We start from the raw sequence: 16,431 nt of genomic DNA, 5'->3' as shown, positions 1-16,431 counted from the left end.
ATCTTAGGGCTGATGCAAGAGTGATGATATGGTCATTATTCCAATGAAGTAGTTTCTGACTTTCTCTGTTTTAATTTTTGTTTTTAAAAAATGAATGTTCCAAAAGCATATGGTTAAGTCATGGAAAATTCATATTAAATTATCTTGTAACGATTGTTGTTGGAAGCTACGTCCTGGGTGGAGCATTAATGATAACTCAATAATAAATCAAGGATAAATTATGGATTCAGAAGATATAAAGCAGAATTCAACTCCTAAACACCCTACAAGTACTCAATGCACAAATTTCAAGATTCCTTCCAAATGTTCCAGAATTTTACTAGTTCCCTGAATTTGTCAGATTATTTTTTCTTCACAGTGCTGCCTGCTGGTTTAGCACAGCCAGCATTAAAAAAGCAATTTATTTGGTGAGTGAGAGATCAGTTAGACAAGAAAGCATCATTATTTCCAAGCTACAGGCAAACAGTTGGGTAATTTTTGCAATGAGAGTAGACAGTTCGCATCAGAATCTGTCACTTTGCAAACAAAGTAAGAATGGTTTATGAAGGTCGTGCCCCTGTAAAGTGCCTTGCTTCACCTGGCAATTTTCATTTGCATTCTGAGTGCTGTTGCTGTTCTCCTTCACTCATTCTCATCAAAAACCTCTAAATATTCAATATGATCCTTAATAGCTAAATGTTTCATCGAGAATCTGCCCACATTGACCATGATCTGTTTGTACTTTTTTTGGACTGATGCATTAGTCTGCATTGATTTGAGCACAGAAATGAATGGTTGTGTAGTTTCAAATGCTCTACTTTGAAAGGAAAGATAATTTGTTGGAAGGTTGGTGAGGATCTGATGTCACTTGTTAACAGGACATTCATTATAGTGATGACATTCATAATGCCTGCCACAATGGTCTGAGCAAGCCTTAAGTGGACCTTTCAGTAACAAAATAAACTGCCATTGCTGGAAATCAAGAACATAACCAGAAAATATTGGGGAAGGAGAAACAAGTTAGTCAGCTCCATAATAAGAAAAGATACATTATGATATTTTGAATGAATAACCCTTTGTTGAACTGGCCTGATGAATAATCACAAGCCCCAACACCATAATCTATCCTTTCTCATAGTAAGTGTGCACAACTTTGTTGTACTAATCCAATGGAATTTTAAAAATTGCATTAAAACTAACCAATTTCATGTGCTACATTTACCACGTGTCAGATAAAACATCCATTGCCATTTCTGTTAATATGGTAACTTTCAAAATTATTCTAAAGGTCAGAAACTCAGCCACTGTATATTTGGAACAAAAAGCAGAAATTGCTGGAAAAGCTCAGCAGGTCTGGCAGCATCCGTGGAGAGAAAGAGTTAATGTTTCCGGTCCAGTGAAGGGTCATTCGACCCAAAATGTTAACTCTGACTTGTCTCCACAGATGCTGCCAAACCTGCTGAGCTTTTCTAGCAATTTCTGCTTTTGTTTCTGATTTACAGCATCTGCAGATTTTTCAGTTACCATAGTACATTTCTGCATTATACTTTGGACTGAAATAAATGCATTTCTCAGGTACATTCCAATAATGACCTTCAATGACAAGGTGTTTCTTTTCCTTGGGAAGTTTGCCAACATTAAGGGTGTTTTAGATTGTAAAGAAGTTTGAATAATTAAGGCTGGAAGATGAACTCTAATTCAATGAAGAATGGAGGATTGAATGCTAGGAGTCATAATCGGGCAGGCCTAAAAATGAGTCAATCTGCTGAAGTTCTAAAGCATGTAAAAAAATGAAAGCAGCATACAATAAACCCTGCTAAATGATTCCACAACCAAAGAATTACAACTAAACTCTGTAACGCTGCCATATACAATCATGAATGGTTGTGGACAATTAAATAACTAACATGAGGTGCAATTTCCATAAATATCGCCATCCTCAAAAACGAGGGACCACTACAGGATAAGGTTGAGTATTTGCATTCATCTTTAACCAGAAGTGCCACTGAAGTTGATGATTATCAGATCAAGTCCCCAGGTCCTGATGGATTTCATCTTAGGATCTTAAAGTAGCATTGGTTTTCACTTTCCAAAAATCATTAGATTCAAGGAAGATGCCTTTAGTTTGGAGAATAACTCATGTAACTCCTTTAATAAAAAAAAAGGAGCAGAAAGGAGAGCTGTTAGCTTAACATCTATCCTATGGAAAACATTAGAAGCTATAACAGATATGAAAAGACACTTAGATAAATTCAAGACAATCAGGCAGAGCCAATATAGTTTTGTCAAAGGGAAATCATGAATGACTCATTTACTGGAGTCCTTTGAAGAATTAACTCATGCTGTGGTTAAAGGTAAATCAGTAGACATATTGTACTTCAGTTTCCAAAAGACATATAGTAAAATATTACTGTAGAAATTAATAGCACATGGTGGAGAGGTAAAGTATTGGTGTGGATAGAAGATTGGCTTGACCACCAGAAAGCAAAATGGAAATAAATGGTATTTTTCAGATTAGATTAGATTACTTATAGTGTGAAGAGCAACCCACCCAGACCCATTCCCCTACATTTACCCCTTCACCTAACACCACGGGCAATTTAGCATGGCCAATTCACCTAACCTGCACATTTTTGGACTGTGGGAGGAAACTGGAGCACCCGGTCAAAACCCACACACACATGGAGAATGTGCAAACTCCACACAGACAGTTGCCTGAGGTGGGAATTGAACCCAGGTCTCTGGCACTGTGCAGCAGCAGTGCTAACCACTGTGCCACCATGCCGCCCACAAAGAGTTAATGGTTTTTTGATTAGGTTAGGTTCCCTACAGTGTGGAAACAACAAGTCCACACCGACCCTCCGACGAGCAACCCAAACAGACTCATTTCCCTACACCTAACACTATGGACGATTTAACATGGCCAATTCACCTAACCTGCACATCTTTGGACTGTGGGAGGAAACCGGAGCATCTGGAGGAAACCCATGCAGACATGGGGAGAACGTACACACAGACAGTTGCCCAAGGCAGGAATTGAACCTGGGTCCCTGGCGTTGCGAGGCAGCACTGCTAACCACTGAGCCACCGTGCCACCCTTTTAAACCAATTGCCAACCCTGACACAGCAGTGCAAACTTCACCAGCTGGCCACCTCAGCCCTACACTTGGTCAGTGTAGGGATTGAACCCATGACCTTGGTGCTATTAACACCACGCTCTGACCAGCTGAGCTAGCCAACCAATGCATAGATTTATTTCCTCAATTTATCCCAGTGCCTTTCCTTTAAAAGGCTGTTTACAAACCACAACGCTGCAATGGCCAGGAATTAAACCCAGATCAACTGCTTGGAAGGCAGCTATGCTCACCACTATACCATCATCACCCTGGTTAGCAGGTTACCATAAATGGAGTCCCACAGGGTTTAGTGCTGGAGCTCAACTCTTTACAATTTATTTAAGTGATTTGAATGCAAGGACCAAAGGAATGAACTAAATTTGCTGATGATACAAAGATCACCGGAAAGTGAGTTGCGAAGAGGACACAAGGAGCCTACAACAGAACATAAATAGATTAATTAAGTGGGCAACAATCTGGCAAATAGAAATATAGAAAATAGGAGCAGGAGTAGGCCATTTATCCCTTAAAACTGCTCTACTATTTATGATCTTGAATCATCGTCCAAGCCGGTAGCCTGTCCCTGCATTTCCCCCATATCTTTTGCTCCCTGCAGTTCAAATGCTATATCCAACTCCTTGAAATCGTACAACGTTTGATCTCAACTGCTTTCTATGGCAGTGAATGCCACAGGCTCATAACTCTCTAGGTGAAGACCTTTCTCCTCATCTCAGTCCTAAACGATCTGCATCATATCCTTAGACCATGGTCCCTGTTTCTGGACTCCCTTGTAGCCAGAAGTATTCTTTCTGCATCTACCCTGTCTAGTCCTATTAGGATGTTATAAGTTTCTATGAGATCCCCCTCATTTTATGTGAGCACCAGCAAATATAATCCTAACTAATTCAACCACTTCTCATATGTCAGTCCTGTCATTCCTAGGAATCAATCTGGCACTCCCTCTACAACAAGAATATCCTTCCCCAGCTAAAAGGAGGCTTCAACTACACAGAATTTTCCTGGTGTCGTGTCACCAGGGCCCTGCATAATTGCAAACAAAGTTATGAGGTGAGTGTGTCTGCCCTTGACATTATGGCAGCATTGGACTTGTATTGCATCAAAGGAGTCATGGCAAAACCTGAGTCAATGAGAATCAAAGGATAATTCCACGCTGGTTGGAATCACCCTTAGCAGAAAGGAAGTTTGTTGTGGTGGTTGGGGATCAATTAGTTCAGCTGCATAACAACAGAGAAGTTCTTCAGTGTAGTGTCTTAGGCTCAACAATCTTCAAATGCTACAGTGACCTTCCCTCCACTAGCAGAAGGGATATTTACTGATGGTTGCAAAAGGTCCAGCACCATTCTTTACTCCTCAAATAGTAAAGGAGTAAAGAAGCCTGTGTCTATATGCAGCAACACTTGGACATCCTAAAATCACAATGGATGTACCTTCATACTGACAACAGCACTAGTTCATGAAGCCAACTTACCACCACTTTGTCTTAGGTAAGAAATGTTGGCTTTGCCGGTGATGTAATACATTCACTGGAATGAATAAAAAACAAAGTATGTTGACAACACTGTTCTACTTCACCACCTCCCCTCTCAAATATCTGCGCTTTTGCTGAATTATTAGAGGCTTATCAAAAGGAGCAACAATTTATACTAACACTGGGAAGGTCTAAACCATTAACACCATTCCTTAGCAATTAAATACACCCCTTTTTTTTCCCTGGCAGCAGGCCAAGCCAGAGTCTGCTTAAAACCTTCATTTGAACATCTACACTCATAGAACCAACATTCTTTATCAACCGTTGCATCATAATACTTCAGTAAAGCACCTTGTAACATCTCATTAACATTAAAGACATTATATGGTTTTCATTGCTATCAGAAATCCATTTAATACATTGAGGTTTACAGCATAATGATTAAAAGTGAGGAAGCCCCATCTAATTATTCCTTCTTATCTTCCTCATATCACAATTCCCTGAATAATAACATTCTAGTTTTTGTTCCTATATAGCTTACATTGGTGAGAAGGGAAAATATTTTCTCAATATTAACTAGCAACTGGTGGACAATGGGATACAAATGGAAGCTCCCTTATCTTTATAAAAAAAATACAGTTATGGACAGTGAAAATAAAGCTAATTCATTCTTAAGTAGGGGGCATAAAAACAGAAAATGCTGGAATTACAGCAATCATAGAGAGAAAAATATCACATTTCAAATTGGAGCATATTTCAGATTTCCAGCATCCATTGCATTATTACTTTCTAATCAAATGATTCGGATGTTAACACACACCTCTAGAACAAATAGGACATTAACCCAAGCCCTCTTACTCAGAAATATTATTACTTTGCCATAAGACCCCAACATTTATTTTCATCTCTGATTGGGGTTGATAAACCAGATGGGTTTTTACAACAACTGATATAGCAGCCATCAGACTAGCTTTTTATTCCAGACTTTTGTTAAATTAAGCATCCACAGTGTTTTTCTTTTGACTTAATTAGGTGGCAAATTGTCTTAATTTAGCTTAAATAACCAAGTCAGATGATTCTGCAGCTGGCACACATCTAAGATAAAAATTGATGACAAGTGGCTGGTATCTCACAAAATGTTATGTTTTATTGGAATTCTGATTGGAATAAGATTGCTATAAAATGCAATTAAAAATGATCCAATTGACTGATCAATGTCTCACAGCTCACTGAATTATTCAGTCAACAAATTAAAGATCAACTCAACAAGAACAAGCATATACACAATGAGATAAAATTTCTGGGGTTTTATAATCTGCAGATTAAGTCCAAATGTGTTTACTCATTTTAACAGACAGTATTAAGTAAGAATTATTGGGAACACATTTTATTTAAATCAGAATTGTACATGAGGTGAACAGGAAGTTGTTACTTATTGTAATTCTATATACGTAGAGTAAATGTGAAGGGGTTTGGCTCATTTACCTGGAACTGTGCTATGACCTACTTGATGACTTTTTGTTTACTGAAGCTGATACAGGTGATTGTGTTAAATGAAAATTGACCATATTAAGGACTAATGTCAGTGATTTCAATGCCTCTGCAGGTAATAGTTGCATAATAGTAGCTTCTTGTAACATGTGAAGTTGTAGAAATGGAGTTTTTGAAAGGTGTACCTACAATTGAAATAGCTTTTGGACAGTTGCTGGTGTAAGTATGAACTGGGTTTTCATATGTGAGTGAGTGAGTTTAAGGTTAATATATTATACTGTGCTGTGTGGATAGTACTTTTGTAACAGGTCTTCTATTCTACAGTTTACCTCCTAGTTTAAGCAGCTATTTAATCTCAATGTTTGGACTGTCTTTTAACTTGTCAATCAAATCTGACTGACCTTTTATCTTACTTTCAATCAGTCATTTCCTAATTCCTTACATTTTGGCCTGTAAGGATTAATGTGTGCCAAGTTCTTTGAATGTATGTGTAATCATAATCACTTTTCATGAGTTGACAAGCAAGGTCACCACAAGGTGAGTTCTATTGACAGCTAAAATGATGGGTCATGTACTAAACTCTCCCTATCCCAAGGCACAAGCAGATGTAGCTATTCATTAAGGTATTAACATATGTCTTGGCTTTCTAAACTGTAAGATATTGACCATGTTGTCTCTCTTCCCACAACTTGAAGAGAAACTTAGTTTTGTAGCACTGAATATGTAGAATGTGTCTTCTCTTAAAAATTGAGGTGCTGTAATGATACATATATTTTTAAAACCTTGTCATTCTATTTGATTTGGGTTAAGTTCTATTTTAGTGTAACATGTTGTAGCTCAATCAAATTAAGCACCAATGAGGTAGTTTATCTGGAAAATAAGTACTTTTTTTAAAAAAAAAAAAAAAAATTATTGGTATACCACAAAGAGTCATGGTACTGCCATGTAGGTATGATAACTAATGTGGACCTTCTGGTGACTTGCTTATCTCAACATCATTAAACTCACTTTTAAATTAAATGTTACCCTGTTAGTCAAATCACACTCTGAAGAAAACCAAAATACTGCTAGGAAAAATGAAATGAAACCAATATTGTGAAAATACAACATGGTAGTATCAATGGGCAGTAAAATTAGTTAATTTCAGGATGATAACCTGTTTGTTTTTATTTAATTTGACAATACATTTCCCTGTTGCTTGCTTATGTGGCTTTGAGTATGTTTGTCAGGCAAAATTTTTCTTGGTCTCTTTTGATTTCTGGAATAATTGAGGGCAGAACCTCAATTAACTGTCTGAAGATTTGGCAAGAGACCTATACTGGCCTTTTTAAGGAAGGCCTGCTGAAACGCCAGCAAATCAGGCAGTGGCAAGTTCACCTGTTTAGCCTTCCCTGAAATCAAGCCACTGGAAGTGGCAGTGTTACCCAGTGAGAACTACCAGACAATCCTGAGGTGAATAAATCTTGTGCTTGGCATTCTGGAGGAAGATATGACTATTGTACACAAGAACAAAGATAAATAACTTTTGGGAAGAGGTGTTCTTTCATTTGGGAGATCACTGGCCAGGGTAAATACAAGCAAGGTAGTGATTAAAGCTCCTATAACCTGATATCCAGGCCCTCTATCAAGCATTGTTTTGTTGTTTTTGGCCCCTTTCAAGCCACAGTTGGTCAGCAGGTGGGAAGATCAACAATGAACATCCTGTCCTGGAATATATCTTTGGAGACAAAAAGGTGACTGGTTTTGATGTCACCACCATCCTTTTGAAGTGTCCTTCCTGTTTCCAAGCTTGCTACTTTGAAAAGCAGAAGATTCTGTCATTATGTAATGGTGAGGAACAGTTAATACACTAGAATTTATAAATCTAGATTAAGATGAAAGGTTTTCCAAATAGTGAGATGAGTCACAGAGGAATTTGAATATGGGATGAAAGCTGTCTATTTCTTCATGAGAACACATTTAACCAATGGCAGAATTGCAGAAGCTGAATGTGTTTCCACCATTTGAAATTTTTGTTGCATCAAATCTGTAACAAACAATTCTTTCAGTCCAATAGCTCAATATCACTATATTTATGCTCCATTTTGTTGACCATATTGGCATATTTTAGATTTATCTAGTTTCACTTAAATTTTTTTCATATTATTTGCTTTTCTTACGCACTTTAACCAATTTGTGTGAAGTAGTTATTTTTTAATGTATTTGCTACATGCTTTGGGTTTGGGTCTACCTCCTGTGAAAATACTCTGTCCATTCTCTATGAAACCTTGAGGCCTGAATTCTTATGGAGTTACTTGAATTCCATGCTGAGTTCAGGGACCCACTGAACCAAGGCATTCCAAGGCATTAGACCTATAATGTAGATCCCACAAGTTTATGGAGGTGATGTATTGGGTCTTTGAAAAATTGACAAGTCCATATAGCCGTCATGCTGTAGTTACTTAATTCTCCAGACTTTTGAAACTCTATGGGACAGTTTTAAGAAAGGTGTCAGTGAAAGTTTAAATTTTTTTGTTTTTGTTCATATTTCCCTCAGTTCTTTGCATGTGTTAAACTCTCCCAAAAGATATGATGATCTGTTGTCCCAGTTCGACCACTTAAGGAGACTAATAAAGAACTCTCTTGTGGCAATAGAAGCTCAAATCTGAAAGAACTTGAGATATAACTTGGTTTTCACAGATGGAATACTTGAACTGTGAAGTCTGTGTGGGGAAAAATCAACTTTAGAATTTAAAACTCTTTTTAGTTTAATCTCAACTTGGCTCCTGAGCTCAGTACAAGGTAGATGCTGGCTAATTTGGCATATCAAGGGAGGATTGGTTGGAGGGTTACAGGGTTCTCCGATCCTAAATGCAACACTGGACAAAATCCCAGTGATCTGAGCTAAGCGTTCTAACAAGCCTGACTCCAATTCTAATTGGAGGCTTCCCAAATAGTCTCCTAGTTTATTTAAGGCTGAGTGAAATTCTCATAGGGAAATTGAGGGTTGCAGGGAAAATGCAAGAAAGTTGACACGAGGAATATCAGATAAGCCATGATCCTATTAAACAACCTAATTCTGTTACTATTTATTATGGTGTATGACTTCTATGCTCCATTGACCTTTTAGTGAAGAGGTTGGTTTGGATTCCACATTCTCTACCCTATTTGCTGTCACTGAAGTGAATATTGCTACTTTTGAGATCCTTTGTGATGGTCAGGGCAGGTTGTTTGCAATTTTAGGGAGGGAAGAGAGAGAGACTTAGCCTTAATCTCTATCAACACACCCATGAATTTGGTTTCTTTTCCAGAGAAAAATGCCAGAGTCTCTCTTCCATTTTTCCTGATGACTATAAGCTCTTGGCATTGGTTTTATCTCTTGAAATCACTTAATCTTCTCGAGTGGCTCTACATCCTTTTATAAGATGGAGGCGAACTCCATGTGGGCTAACAAAGACTTGGTAGAAATGTAATAAATCTGCTTTTTCAACTTTCTTCCTCAAAGTTATCCTAATGTTGTTTGAATGGCCTAAAGTAAAACTATATCACAACTTTTCACACATTGTTTCTGTGGCCCTACGCTCTTCATTACACAAGGATTAGATTAGATTACTTGCAGCTTGGAAACAGGCCCTTTGGCCCAACAAGTCCACACTGACCCGCCGAAGCACAACCCACCCAAACCCATTCCCCTACATTTACCCCTTCACCTAACACTATGGGCAATTTAGCATGGTCAATTCACCTGACCTGCACATTTTTGGATTGTGGGAGGAAACCAGAGCACCCGGAGGAAACCCGCACCGACACGGAGAATGTGCAAACTCCACAGTCACCTGAGGTGGGAATTGAACCCAGTGCTGTGAGGCAACAGTGCTAAGCACTGTGCCACCGTGTGGTCTCCTTAGCCTTTTAACCAAGTTAGAGTACAGATTATATCTTTTCAGGAAAAGCGCAGCAGGTCAGTCAGCATCCAAGGAGCAGGAGAATCGATGTTTTGGGCATAAGCCCTCTTTCAGGAATGAGGAAGGTGTGCCAAGCAGGCAAAGATAAAAGGTAGGGAGGAGGGACTTGGGGGAGGGGCGTTGGGAATGTCAGCCACAGGGCGGTTGGGTTGGTTGGTGCGGGTGTCCCAGAGGTGTTCTCTGGGATGTTCCACAACTAGGCGGCCTCTCTCCCCAATGTAGAGGAGGCCTCTACATTGGGGAGACAGGCCGCCTACTTCTGGAACGTCCCAGAGAACACCTCTGGGACACCTGCACCAACCAACCCAACTGCCCTGTGGCTGACATTCCCAACGCCCCTCCTCCCTACCTTTATCTTTGCCTGCTTGGCACACCTTCCTCATTCCTGAAAAAGGGCTTCTGCCTGAAACGTCAATTTTCTCCTGCTCCTTGGATGCTGCCTGACCTGCTGCGCTTTTCCAGCAACACATTTTTCAGCTCTGATCTCCAGCATCTGCAGTCCTCACTTTCTCCTATATCTTTTCAGGCCCAATGCCAGTATGGTGTTTGATCTATATAACTGTGTATATGTACCCAGTTTGCATTTATTTTAGTGTTTTCCATTTTGTGCAATGACTGGAGCCTTCAGTTAAAAGGATTTTTTTTTTGTTGTTGTTACGTTCACAACTGAGATCTATCAAATTAAATGTTTCAAGTTCCCTTGTGAACAAATGCCCCTGGCATAGTTTAAAATACTACTTTCTATGTTTGCCACTTAACTTTATGCTTTTGTTTTTGCAAATGGAATTTGATACAAGCTACTGATTTGTCCTGACCTCATTCTGTAATGAGTTTCTTCCTATGGATTGGGTCTATGATAGTTGAGGGTAGGTGTATGCAGGGCAGTGAGGGGGAGGGGGGAGAAAGGAGGCTAACATGAATTTTACTATTTTTAAAGGACACTAACAATTGTGACAACATTGCCAGATGTTACAGACCTAAACACAGTAACTAGGGGCAGTGTAACTTTTGAGAAGCTGGCCCTGGGGTATAAATGAAGACAGAAGCCAAAGAGATAATGACAACGTGAAATGTGTTTTATTGGGAATTTATGGAGCATGTTATGAATCCACTTTTTTAAAAGCAAGTAACTGAAAAGGCAATGCAACATCAGGAATCTATAGTAAGACAAAGCAAACCCAAAACTCAATTGAATGAAAAACTGAAAATGCACAGCAGATTCAACTGCACCTAAATAGTGAGTTTCAACACTTTTCATCTGTGTTGTGATATTTGATTGTGAAAAATATTTGGGTCCAATCTATATATAGATTTGAAAAATTAAATGAGTGAAGGTAACCCAGAAGAGACTTTCACAGAATGTGCTTTTAGGACAGTTTCTTTGAACGTACTTCTGTGGTGAATCATACTAGATGTGGTTTGGTACAATGAAAGAACTAATTAACGACTTCATAGTGAAAGTATCTCTCAATAGTGACCACAATATGGCTGGATTTTATTCAGCTTGGGAGAGAGAACTTTGTCAAAGACTATTCAAACTTAAAACAATGAAAATTTACCTAGCTTTGCTTGATTCTTCTATAGTGTGCTGACAAATTAGGTTACGGGAGAGGTCAACAGATGCAATAGTACATATGTCAAGGGATATTTCCGAATACATCAGAATAGAGATGTTCCAACTGAAAGGAAAAACATTTTGAGGATGCACCGTCTATGTTTAACTACAAGGGTTCAAGATGCTATCAGACATATAATTGTGTAAAGACAAGTAGCAGGTCAGGAGATTGGACAGTATGCATTATAGCAATGATTGACTGACTAAATGATTTAATGCAGAGAAAATAAAACACCAGCTAGAAGTATTTTCTATAGGTACATTAAACCTGTTTAAAGTTTTTGTCCTGTAGAAAGTGAGTATGGGGAAACTTACAGGAATGTAAGGAGATGACAAATGAATTGAATGGTTATTTTGGATCAGTCCTGTAGAAGTAACAAGTAGCTTTTCAAAAATAGCTGTGAATCAGTAAATGTAGAGAGCAATTCAAGAAAAATACAATGGTCAGGGCTGTAATACTAAACAAGCTATTGGAGCTGCAGGCTGACAAGTTCCAGGTTCTGATGAGCTTCAGCTTCATCTAAAAGAATTTGATGTGGTAGTAGTTACGTTGGCTTTAATTTTCCAAATCTCCTTCACCTTTTGAGAAGGGTTCCATTATGATAGAAAGTCCTGAATAAAATCCTTTTCTTCCTCTTTCAAAAAAAACCTGTCAATACTGTTAAAGGGAAGATATTGGAAACCATTATTATGTTGAGGTTGAAAGGGCATTGGTGAGAACTCTTCTGCAATATTGTGACCAGTACTGGTTTCCCAATATTAGGAAGAATATTAAGCTAAAGATAATTCAGAAGAGACTTGCCAAAACCTTGCTTAGTATGGAAGGTTTGAAGAGATTTTTCACTAGAACTTAGTTTGAGGGGTGACCTTATAGAAGTCTATAAAATCATGGGTATAGATAGGTGTCTTTTCCCCAGGGTAGGGGATGTCAAGACTGGGCACATTGTTTAAAGTGAGAGGAGAGATTTTGAAAAAGACAACTTGTTTACACAGGGTGGTTCAAGTATGGAATGAACTTCCTGAGGAAGTGGAGGATGTGGGCACTGTTGCAACAGTTAATAGACATTTGGATATGCACATGATTTAAGAAACCTTTGGACGGATATGGGCTGGGAGTATGAGGTGGGACTAGTTTGGGATTATGTTCAGCATGTACTAGTTGGACCAAGGGATCTGTTTTTGTGTATGACTTTGTTATAGTATAGCATTTCTTGCCTTTTTAAAAAAAAAAAAATTCAGGCCCAGTAACGCTTTTTTTTTTTGCAAAGAGGCTATTTAACCAATTTATTGGATGACTTTGAGGAAGTAACGTAATGTAGATAAAGGGGAACCTGTGTATATTTTGTACTTGGATATCCAGAAGGCATTTGATAAGGTGCCACAGACTGTGGAAAATAAAGGCTCATGGTGCAAGGATAACATTTGGCAGGAATAGAAGATTGGCTCCAAAATGGGCATAAATATCATTTTTGGCAGTGTGTAACAAATGGTGTGCCTGAGGGCTCAGTGCTGGGATCATAACTGTTTTCAGTTATGATTTATTTATTATCACAATATCTAGAAAATACAATGGAAAACGTTTTGTTGCCACAATCTGGCACCATTTTGAGTTACAAAAACAATTAAAAGAAATTAGGATTCATCTTCTATACAAGGGGTCTTCAAATAAAGCCCCAGAGCTTCTGCAAGGTGTCCCAGGCCTCGGAGTGCCTGTGTTTCAAGCCCACTACAGAGGGGAGCTGACAACCTACCAAGAATTGCTGTAAATGATAACCTGCCAAGTCCACGCTTCAGGCCTATTGTTGCCATTGGTCTTTGCACCAGGCACTGCCACCTCCACACCAAATTTTGTCTTGGATGAAAGTACCAAAAGTATGGTGGTTCAAATTGTCTTCTTGACAAGATAGGTTGACAAATAAGTGGTGCAGAGGACTTGGGGTGTACAAAGGGAGCTGGATCTTTCTAAGTGAGTGGGAAAAGCTGTGTTTGTGTCTGACTTATTGTTGTCCCACAGTCTGGCAGACAGTGAAAAGTGACTTGCATGCGCTACAGGCAGATTGTTCTGCTATCCTGATGCACTTGTATGGTACAGAGTGCAGAATACAATGCTACTCCTGCAACCAAGGTGCCCAGCGCGATCAACATTAACACTTGAGGGGTTAATTCAAAGGATGTGGCAGTGGAATATTATATGATAAAGAATTATTGAGATTTTTTTTAAAGCCTTATCTATCAGGTGAGATTGCTGAAGTTTCAAATGCGAAGGAATTTGGATGTTGTCATGTATGAATTTTTTAAAAATACAAATCACTCAAAGCAAATATTTTTTGAGCAGATTTGAATACAAGAGGAGGAGAGGTTTGCTTCAGTTAATCAGGGCATTGAGACTATATCTAGTGCAGTGTATAGTATGGGTCACCTTATTTAAGGAAGGATGTAATTACATTGAAAGCCATTCAGAGAACGTCCACTATACTAATTCCTGGAACTGGTTGGCTTTCAAGAAATGTTAGATGGCCTAGGCTTTCATCTGCAGGAATTTAGAAATGCAAGAGGTGACTTAATTGAAACTAATCTGGTCTTAATAGAAACTGGGGAAAGAATGTTCCCTCTTGGTGGAGAAACTCAATCTGCGAGTCCATTTTGGGGTCGCTCACTTTAAGACGGATGAAAATTTGAGTCGTGAGTCTTTAGATCATTTCCCCAAAAGATGGTAGAAGTGGAGTCTGAGTATTTTTAAGGCTAATTGTAGAGAGATTTTTGATACAAAAGGTTGATACATAGGTGGTCATGTGAAGAAATAAGATGTAATTTTATTGCACAGAGTGGCTGTTTTCTCAATGTTCAATTAGATTTTTTGCAATAAAAGATCATTTGGGTGTTGCAGAATGTCAACTTCAACTACCCTGTCTATGCCCCTCAATTTTATACATATCATGTCCCACTTTGTCTCCTTTGTTCCAAGTAAAACAACCCCAGGCTATCGCTTTTTAACAAACTTTTAGCCAAGACAACATCTTGATAAATCTCCCCTATATCCTCCCCAGTGCTGTTGCATCCCTCTTCTAAAATGGATTCCAGAACTGCACGTAATGCTCTAGGTGTGGCCTAACCAACGTTTTATACTAATGGGTCTGGGTGGGTGACTACTTTTCGGAGGGTCGGTGTGGACTTGTTGGGCTGAAGGGCCTGTTTCCATACTGCAGGGAATCTAATCTAAATCTAAATAAATCCAACTTAACCTCCTGCTCTTTTAAACTCTGCCTTGGCTAATAAAGGCAAGTATCCCACATGCTGCCTTAACCACTTGTCTACCTGTCCTGCTACTTTTTGCCTTGGCTAATAAAGGCAAGTATCCCACATGCTGCCTTAACCACTTGTCTACCTGTCCTGCTAATTTTTTTAAATGATTGGTGGACATGTACACCAAGCTCCTACTGAGTGCCTGTGCTTCCCAGGATCCAACAGTTAATCTTTTTTTTTTACACATGGGCAGAACACATGGCATCAGCTTTTTTTTTTATCTGAGTTGATTTCCATTTCTCACTGATCAGTCCTTGATATCCTCTTTTTACCACTCCCATTTCTTGCATCATCCACAAACTTATTGATCAACCTTCCTATGTTCAAGCCTAAGTCGTTTGTAATAATCACGAACAAGGTTCCCAACACTAATTCTGTTCTTGATCATTGGTAGCAATGATTTGAATGAGCAATGAGGCTTGGTTAGTAAATTTGCAGATGAAACCAAAATTATTGTTTATAGTGGACAGTTAAGGTATCTAAGAATACAAAGATTCTGATCAAGTGTGCCAATTTAGCTGAGGAATTGCAGATGGAGTTTAATTTAGATAAATTTAGTTTTTGGCGAGGATAACCAGGATAGGATTTGTCCAGTTAATGGTAGGGCCTTGGAGTGTTGCTACATGAAGACACCTAGGGGTGATGTGGCTATACAAGACATCAGTGAGACCACTGAGTGCTGTGTACAATCCTGGTCACCCTGCTACAGGAAGGATGCTGTTAAACTGGAAAAAGTGTAGAAAAGATTTGCAAGGATGTTCCCAGGACTAGATGGTTTGAGTTATAGGGAGAGGCTGGTTAGGCTGTGCCCTTTTGTTTTCTGGAACATTGGAGGCTGAGGGGTGACTTTTTTTATTTTTAGACATTTAAAAAATCATGAGGGGCATAGGTAAGGTGACTAGGCATGACTTTTACCCAGTGTAGAGGGCATGGATTTAAGAGATAGGAAAGATCTAAAAGGAGTCTAAGAGGCAACTTTTATTAGAGGATGGTGCATGTATGGAATAAGGTAGCAGTGGTAGGACTTTGCCGTATTTGAAAGACATTTGGACAAGTACATGAATAGGAGAGGTTTGAGGGATATGGACCAAATGCAGTTAAATGAAACTAAAGTTTGGCATACCCAGTCAGAATGGATAAGTTGGACTGAAGGTTCTCTTTCCATCTTGTATGACTCTAAAGATTCTATGATCCCTGTAGAACCTTACTGGACATGGACCTCCAGTCACAAACTTCCCTTAACTACCCCCCCACCTCCTGTCACTCAGTCACTTCTGGATCCAATTATTCAAATTTTGCAATTCTATTGGCTCTACCCTCTAACTGTAGTCTCCTGTGCAAGACTATATCAAAGGCATTGTTGAAGTCCAAGTAGGCTGTTGAATGCATTGGCCACATCTACAGTTCTGGTCACTTCTTCCAAAAAAAGCCAGTCAAGTTGGTTAGATCTAATCTCCCTTCACAAAATGCACTGGTCTTGATTAACCACTGCCT

At 38.9% G+C, this 16,431-nt stretch overlaps 1 protein-coding gene and 1 long non-coding RNA gene across 4 annotated transcripts in view; one reads left to right on the top strand and one right to left on the bottom strand.

Annotated features, from left to right (window-relative positions):
- LOC122556533 (rho GTPase-activating protein 7-like) overlaps positions 1–16,431 on the top strand; it is a 166,719-nt gene that overhangs the window by 11,392 nt on the left and 138,896 nt on the right. Inside the window, exon 1 of one of the 3 annotated variants that reach the window (XM_043703304.1) lies at positions 6,197–6,294. The exons of 1 other annotated variant lie outside the window; for it this stretch is intronic. The gene's annotated coding sequence lies outside the window, so the exon portion shown is untranslated. Of the gene's footprint in view, positions 1–6,196; positions 6,295–6,594; positions 6,613–16,431 lie in introns of those variants that run through there. One more of the 3 variants, XM_043703306.1, reaches the window with a different exon arrangement.
- Positions 2,018–5,534, bottom strand: LOC122556534. The gene is made up of 3 exons (XR_006313555.1): positions 5,405–5,534; positions 4,585–4,639; positions 2,018–2,127 (listed from the first exon to the last, which is right to left on the bottom strand). It is a non-coding gene; the product is annotated as an uncharacterized LOC122556534 (long non-coding RNA).

The sequence above is a fragment of the Chiloscyllium plagiosum genome, chromosome 14 (assembly GCF_004010195.1).
Source record: "Chiloscyllium plagiosum isolate BGI_BamShark_2017 chromosome 14, ASM401019v2, whole genome shotgun sequence".
Lineage (NCBI taxonomy): Eukaryota > Metazoa > Chordata > Chondrichthyes > Orectolobiformes > Hemiscylliidae > Chiloscyllium > Chiloscyllium plagiosum.
Note: the sequence above shows the minus strand (reverse complement) of the source record. Positions and strands in the feature narration are given on the sequence as shown.